The 9005-nt window shown below is 34.0% G+C and overlaps 1 pseudogene; it reads right to left on the bottom strand.

Annotated features, from left to right (window-relative positions):
• Positions 1-277: 277 nt before the first annotated feature.
• On the bottom strand, positions 278-424 carry LOC145256002 (U2 spliceosomal RNA; annotated as a pseudogene).
• Between the last annotated feature and the right edge of the window lie 8581 nt (positions 425-9005).

Genomic DNA, 9005 nt, shown 5'->3' with positions numbered 1-9005 from the left:
CCCACCGAGCAAATTAGGCACAAGGCCGATTTTTAATGTGAGGAGTGAAGGGAGGGGGAAGGGGAAAAGGGGTCCAGCTCCCGAGAGGTGGGAAATGGGAGCTGGTTAACGGTCAAGCATGTGGGGTTGCCCCCACATCTGGTCTTTGCTAGTCATAGCTAGTCATAGCTTGCAGTATCTGCCGGAACAGATGGTATTTATTTGCTCCCCCACAGAGCAAATTAGGCACAAGGCCGTTTTTAATGTGAGGTAAAAACCAGCTCCCCTAAAAGTAGGCAAAAAGGGGGCACTCTGGTTACCAAAAATAATAATTGTCCCAGTATAGAGGGTTTCCCCTCCATTGACTGGTACAAATCATCTTAAGTGTAGTATCTGCCGGAATAGATACTACACTTTGATCTTGGCCAAAAGGCCAAGAAAAGCTGTATTTATTGCTCCCCCACCAAGCAAATTAGGCACAAGACCGATTTTTAATGTGAGGAGTGAAGGGGAAATGGGGACCAACTCCCCGGGGAGTAGGGGAGAGGATAGTGAAAATTGGTATGAAGGGTTGCCCCTACATTGACCAAGGTCTTATCTGTGGGGTCGCCCCCACATAGGGTCTTTGCTTGCAGTATCTGCCGGAACGGATACTACACTTTGAACTTGGCCAAAAGACCAAGAAAAGCATCTAATAACAACCGACCGACCAACGGAGTGACTTATAGAGTCGCTTCCACGCGATTAAAATTACAGAATAAACCACTCATGATACAACGGTTTATCGGGACAAATATGCTTGTTGATTACGATGAACAACGTCAAACTAAAGATAGAGAAAAAAAGATCATACTTTGGCAACTCTACATTAAAAATCAAGGGGGATAATTTTGAGAGTTCTTTATAAAAGAGTTTCATTGTTTCATCGGATGCGACAGCAAGCCAAGTTAATTGTTGGGAAGGGGCGAACGGAAATGGAGAATCCCATTTAACCCGGAAAGTCGGACAGAGATGATTTAAAAATTGTGGACAATGTTTGGCTTTAATTTTTCTTTTTGCCTTCAAACCTTATCTTTTTTTCTTCCATCGATGGTAGGGAGGAAAATATCAAGGTAGGTAAGAGTTCTCTGACTGGCTATTCTCCTAAATTTGCGACAATACTTAATTCTAGGGATTATCTGCCTCTGATATTTTAAGACGATTATACGTTAGTTAATGCAAAGTTCAGCTCCGGCAGTTGTGCAGTGTCTATCGAAATGACGTCAGAGTAGAAGGCTAGATAGATAGACAGATAGATAGAGATAGAGATAGATAGATACATAGATAGAGAGGGCGAGATAGATTAATAAGACTACTTTCTTGAGAATGGAATCATAGTTCAACAGTAGAGATTAGCCTTTCGTTGATTGTGAGGTTGATTTTTCAGTCGTTGCTGTTTGTTTGACATGTTCTTACCAGTCTCATCACTGAACACCCTCAATATTTTGGTCCACAAACAAATATTGGCGATGATTTACTGCTTAGCCCCTCCCCCTTCAAAATTTTTCAAAGTAATCGGGTAATCCCTGTCTAATCAAGACAGGAAAAGGATGGTTTGAGAGACGTCAGTGTTATTTTTTGACCAGGTCTTACATAGAAAACCGATTGCATTATCAGTAATTCAATCTGTATTTTTTAATTTGTTTTATTAATAATGTTTTATTAGTACGGCTGACGTCCTTAATCTAAGGATATGTTTTACTCTTATATTTTAAATCATCTGCCCGTTGTTTTATGCTAGGTTTTTATTCGATAAGAAAACCTCACAGTTATTGTACTGTCTTGTCGCATATCCCAGGCTTTCATATTCCATCGCTGCAGGTTGTGAAAATAACAATCGTGAAAAAGGAATTAATATTAAAAAATAAAATAAAAAGTAAGATGAAATAAAGCTAAACCAAATATGAATGCGGAACAAAGAAATGAATAAATCCTGAAAACAATCCAGAATGTCAGCCTGTGATGCCGGATAATGGCGCCGATGAAAATAAAAAGTTGAAGAGTGGGAATAGGGTTGGAGAGAGCAAAAAAGAGACATTTATGAAGAGTGGTTGGGAGCGCGAAAAGTGAGATATAAACACATAAAAGGGACAGAAAGAAATGCACGCCGTAAAGATAAAGAGGCAAAAACATTGAATATAAAGAATACAGAGAATGTATTAGAAATATCTATATAATATCTATATGAAATATTTCTAAGATAATTGCTTGTTGGTACTTAAGTCATCGCGAAATGGACCTTTATTTAAAAGGTAGTATTGATCGATCGCCGAAGTATTATTTTTACATTTTATCTTATATTTGTGTTCTGTTAGACAAAAAAGCTGTAGGTAAGATACAATTTCTTGACTTTTCAGGGGGAAAAATACGTCGTCCAAAAGACCATGCACTAATATATAGTGATTCTTTTAGGCATTGAACATTAACAGAATAGACATCGCAGGTCATCCAAGTTTTTACCTTTGTTTTTAAATTGACCGAAACTTTTAAAAAAATATTGTGGATATTTTGTATTTTTTAAAAACATTTTATGTTTAGATTCATTTTAACTGATTACATTTTTTACAGACCGATAACATTTAGATTTGCTTGATTACAAATCTACTAACATGGAAGTGTCTAAGAATCATTTGAGGCATATACTGCTTTATGAGTTCAGGAAAGGAAACTCAGCAGCTGAAGTGGTTAGAAATATCTACTCAGTTTATAGAAAGAAACCTGTGAATAAAAGAGTTTGCAGAAGTTGATTTGCGAAATTCAGAAGAGGAGAGTTAATTTTTAAAAATGTAGATCGAACCAGACATCGAGTTGAGTTTGATGATCGGTTTATTTAATCAGATCTTGAAAAAATCCTACTTGGTAAGTTGAGGAATTGCCAATAAAACTGAATTTAAACCATACAACTGTTCATCGTCAACTTCACCAACTTGGAAAATTTCCTAAACTTGAAAATATGTACCTCATGAATTTTCTGAAAACAATTTCAAATCATAAAATCCGACAGAACATATGGTATGACGTAATACATCAGATCTCTTAGAAAAGATTTTGCAAATAAACATCCGTTACTGGATACATTCTAAAACTACATTAACCAGAGTGCGTAGATTAATATGTTTCAGGTTGAAAATAGTTCGTACAATAATAGCGTCAAGAATTCAATGATACGACGTTCGAATTTCAACCGATCTTGCTTGGAAATGGATACAATAGAAGGGGAAATATTTTATTAAAAATAGTTTCGGCGTAGCGAGCTGGCAGTTGAAGTAGATGCTAGCGTAAAAATAAAAATTACTCCGCTGGAACTTACTAAAATGGAAGAAAAGAGACGGACGTTTTCCAAACGAACACCCATTAATAACGACTAATCATAATGTGAGGAATTTCAATGGATATATATATATATATATATATATATATATATAAATATATATATATATACACATATATATATGTATATTTATGTATATTTATATATATAAAAATATAAATATACATAAATATATATATAATATATATAAATATAAACATATATATATATAAATGTATAACTATATGCATAAATATATATATATATATATATTTACACACACACGCACAAACACACACACACACACACACACACACACACACACATATATATATATATATATATATATATATATATATATATATATATATATAGTAAGTTATGAAAAAATATGGCCATTAACCTACATAGAATATCCCGCGTTTCATCCCGGAGAGAATTCGAAGCCTGACGAATTCTCACGGGAATGAAGCGCGGAATATTCTGTGTAGCTTAATTGCCATGTATATTTTTTTTTTAAATTACTACCTCAGTCTACTTCTGTATTAAGCAGTCTTGATGTACATATATAAAATTTGCGCATAATTTATATCTTTGTATATTAATTTTTGTAGTTTAATGTGATTATATATATATATATATATATATATATATATATATATATATATATAAAGCTGAACGTATGTGTGTGTGTCTGATCACGAATAGGCTCCTATATGGTTGACTATTATAGTAAACTGATTACATATAATGATCTGGCATAATGATGATTCATTAAAATTGTAAGGTCTTCGTATGCGCCTGGTCCCCAATGTATGGAAATAAAAAATTTAAAAAACATTTACATGTGTTTTTGATATATATGTACATAAGAATACTTTGATAAGTATGTTTTAACTTAAATAGGGATGGCATAATAAAATTGTGGGGGGTTGCGTCCGCGTCTTGCCTCCACAGAATGGAAATAGGCACATACATTAATAAAGACTTTTCATATCTATCTGTGTAAGTATACTTTGATAATTATGTTTCAGTTGGAAGAAATATGGTATGATAAAATTATGGGGTGTTCGTTCATATCTGACCTCCATAGAATGGACATATGTTACAAAGTTTAACAAGGTTTTCTTAATATAGATCCAAAGAATATTGAGATGTGTTTCAGTGTGAACAGGTATGGTATAATAAATTATGGGGGTTATCTATTTTATTTTTACTTTCATCATATTTTGCTTTGGTTTTGATACCGCTAAATTCGAAGCTATCTCTTTACAACCCTTCCTTTTAATAACCTATCATACTTTCATAAATCAGAGTCCATTTTCCGTAGGCTGTTTTTGAACCCAGTCAACGATCGGTACTTTTGCTAGTATATATATATATATATATATATATATATATATGTATATATATATATATATATATATGCGTGTGTGTTTGCGCTTACGAAAATATTCTTATTCGATTATATTTTACATTTATTTATACCACACTTTTAATTTATTAAGCTCGTTTTAACTACAGAGCATATACAGTTAAATTACAAAACGCCTGTATTAAAAATACAAAATATCCATCTTCCTGTTTATTTCTTTCAGCCTGCGAAAATATTCAATTCTTGACAACACCTGTTTCGTAGTGCAGAATCATTCACGCAATTATTATATCAACATTGAAATTTATTTTGATGAGTCAGGACAGAATAGATTCGAAAAGTTACACTTTCTAAACGAAGTCAAACTACAACAACTTAGCTTTTCGTCAGTGATTTAAACAAATTGAATTCGTTACTTTCACGGTTTACCCGTGAAATCTCAATGCTTTAAATAAACATAAGGACCACTAGAGAGTTCTTTATACGTTAACAAAGAATTTAAAAGGGTTGTCAACTCGAAAAGGACCTGATAGACTATTTCTGTGTATCATCGCTTTGTACTACCATCCACCTCAGGCCAGGATTACATCATCGACCATTTAATTTATAGACGTTGAGTACAAAAACACGACTACAATTGTCATAAAAGCATATAAATGTATAGAACTTTCAAAGAATTGTTAATTTCAGGATGCATTCAACCCCTTTGTAAAAGGCAGTGTCTTCTTTGACAGGATCGTTTACCAGAGAGAGTAACTAAGTTAGTTCGCATAGTGGAGACGTTAATAGAACGACAACCCGCTCCGCGAGTGGTGGGCACGATGATCCTATCGTTTACTGGGGGAGAGTTATATGGTTTGTCATAGCGACATTTCTTGAACCTGTGGTTCTGTTCTGCTACGGCATCAGCCCCCCCGATGAAATAAACAATATCAAACGATAGGCAAGTGGACGATAAGAAATATGAAAGATGGACCACTAGAGTGATTAGAGCTGACTTTACCTTGGCTACATGTGCCGTATCTAGTTGTTTTTCTCGCCGTCATAACTGGCAGTATTCTCTCGTCGTTGATGGCTGAGGTCGTTTTGCTGGAATTGAACACTTACATAAATATATGTGAACACATTTATATATATATATATATATATATATATATATATATATATATATATATATATATATATATATATATATAATTATATTAACGGAGCATTTTAAGTTTGGTGATTGTAGACTTCCGTCTGTCGGCAACAACCGTATGCGTCCATTGATAGAGAAAGAGAGAGAAAAGGAGTGCCAAAAAGGAGAAGAGTGAAAGAAACAATATATAACATGTAAACATTGATTTTAGTTCGCTTGTCAGTAAGCAATTCTAACTTTTTATCACCTTTCTCTTTTCGTTTACACAAACAGTTGTCAGTTACCCAAGGCCTGACAGCATCAACCTTTAAAACCGTGCGCTCGCTGACTTTGTGTTTGTCTCCCCCTGACGAACAGTATACAACTGGTAAATGGATCCCTGTGCAATGGTTTCTCATCCATTGTGCACAACGCGAGAAAACATTAAATAATAGAAGCCCCTCTGTAAAGTAATTAGCTAAGTGTCTCACATGTCTTGTTGATGAGTCTTCTTTTCGACTCTTTTCTTGAGTCTTTAGCGTCAGTATCATTAGTGGCAGCCTCTTCACGATCATCATTTCCTTCCCGAGATAAAATTATCTTGGCCAGAGATCCTTTCGTAGGAACTGAATACCGTATGAAATAAACAACACATTTGTTTTTTTATAAAAAGGACACATTTATTTGACTTTACAGAAATATATTTATTTTAACTCAAGACCTTAGCATGCGGCTGTTTGAAACAAACCGCATTTTTAACTGATTTCTCGCGAATAGCGTCCAATTACAATTGGATTACTCTTTCTCTTGTAATGCTGAAAACAAGGTAGAAACCGAGAGAGTGATTGAGAGATCAGAATAGGAAAATATCTATAGATTAATAACAAAAAGACTGTAATGTCAAGATTGTTTTACTAGTTCTAGATCTGCACTGACACTGCTTTTATAAGATCTCACAAATAGGAGACCGCCTTTAACGTGTTAATCCATACCCGTCACATTCAAAGTACAAGGAAAGCCATGTACAATATTGTTTAAGTGTGGAAAGAGCTAGCATCTTTAAAAAGTTTTTTTTTATTATCGTGTCACACCTGCTGATTTAAACAGCGCTAATGAAGCAACGATACTATATTCTCATATACGATTTAAAAGAAAATTGGATTCTTATGAATCGATCCATCATTTTAGTAGTTACAGACTCCACTGAACCATCTGTAAAAAAATAAATATCCAGTGTACCAGCAAGTCCTGGGAACATCAACCTGAAAGAACAGTTGGAAATGACTTATATAACCTACATTAGTACCATGTAATCCCTACAGCCACCTACCTTGAAAATGCTGATTTGAAACCTGACATAGTTATATGGAATAAGTCAGAGAGAGTTGCAACCTTGATTGAAGTGAGTGTTCGTAATGCTGGCGCTCTGAACAGAGCTGAAAGAGAGAAACAGACCAAATATCAAGGTCTCATGTATGATATGAAAAGAAACTGGAATCTTAGGGAGATATCAATCATACCAGTTATCATAAGTGCCACAAGGCTTATGAAGAAGAACCTGAAGTTCTTACTTACTAATATTCCTGGTGAACCAAGTTCAAAAGAGATCCAGACAATTGAACTTAAGGGAACAGCGAGGATACTAAAAAGAGCTCTCGGTTGGTTTCAATAAAAAGCGAGGAAATGTTGGCAGCTGGGTTGGCTGCCCCATAGCCAGCGTTACAATCTTCAAAGGAAGAAAAAAATTTTTTTTTTAAATAACAAATATATTTGAAGAATATAAGGTGTATATACCCGCTTAATAAAGATCAAGAGAGATACACACACTTTCACTTAAAAAGACAGTTCTAAGATAGTGGCGAATTTCTTGCATCTGCTAAGATTTCCCAGCTCAAGTAAAATCGAAATAATATGAAAATAATATATATATATATATATATATATATATATATATATATATATATATATATATATATATATATATATATATATATATATATATATATATACGTATATTGAAATGCTGGTAGAATTCAAGAATACATCACAGAATTTAAACCCCTGTAATATGGAATTAAACAAACCATATTTCTGCTTTCATCTCCCTCCGAGTGGGATTTTAAGCGACAGCGTGACGCTAGGCAAGCATCTCTATATTATACTTACCGTGATAACGTTGATAAATAAATAGACGTCATGGAAATACGGTGAAAAGTTCTGGTGGAATAATGAAAGGGTATTCAGGAAACAGAGACAAGAATGCGCATCTTTCAAAAAAAAAAGCGGGAAACACAAATGCCGTTGACAAAGGAGGAGACAATAAATTGGCAAATAAACAGGAGGGGGAGGTAAGAATTAAAGATGGCTGACAAATCAAAGACGAAAGAAATAAGAGTAAAGAATTTGGATAATTGACAAAACATATAAACAAAGATATAATGGATTTTAAATGAAACAAACGGAGATGACAGAACGTCCGCCATTTTGTACAAAAATTCGCCGCTTAAAAATATAATGGCGTAACATTGATTCAATGGTTATCGTCTGCTAAAAAAATGATTGGAGCAGATAAAGGAGAAGAAGAATGTGAAAGTAGAAAAATGTTGGAATAACGCGGAAGGAAAGTGGTAGAAGCTTTACGAAACGAATAATTAAATCGTTGAAAAGACAGAAACGAACCATGATAACGAAAAGAAGCAAATTGTAGAACAAATAAAAAAAAAACAGAGGAGAAGAGTACAAAGCAGTGTAAAAAAGTAGTAGTAGTCGTAGTAGTAGTAGTAGTAGTAGTAGTAGTAGTAGTAAAATAAGAATAAGTAGGAGAGATTGTAATCGTAATAGTGGTAGAAGTAAACACACAAAAACTAGTAAAAAAATTGCATGTTATAGGAGACAAAATAGTTTAAAATAAAGAATCCTACCTAGGACGTCGTCAGCCTCTTATAAATTAGAAAATAACGAATAAATCCCCCCCCCAAAAAAAAGATAATATTCAGCCTCCAAAGGACAAGTTATACCGCCTGTAAGATGGCTGAGAGAGAATCTATGATGAAGCAAGTGTTGCGTAATACGGAATGAACATTGTTGAATGCAACATGAATTTAGCGTAAGGAGATATCCAGGAAAATGAAAATAATGTGTAATGATCAGAGAAAGGTTAATGGTTATTTCTGCTTCCTTTA

The sequence above is a fragment of the Euprymna scolopes genome, chromosome 31 (assembly GCF_053919585.1).
Source record: "Euprymna scolopes isolate OS-2025 chromosome 31, ASM5391958v1, whole genome shotgun sequence".
NCBI classification, from domain to species: Eukaryota; Metazoa; Mollusca; class Cephalopoda; order Sepiida; family Sepiolidae; genus Euprymna; species Euprymna scolopes.
Note: the sequence above shows the minus strand (reverse complement) of the source record. Positions and strands in the feature narration are given on the sequence as shown.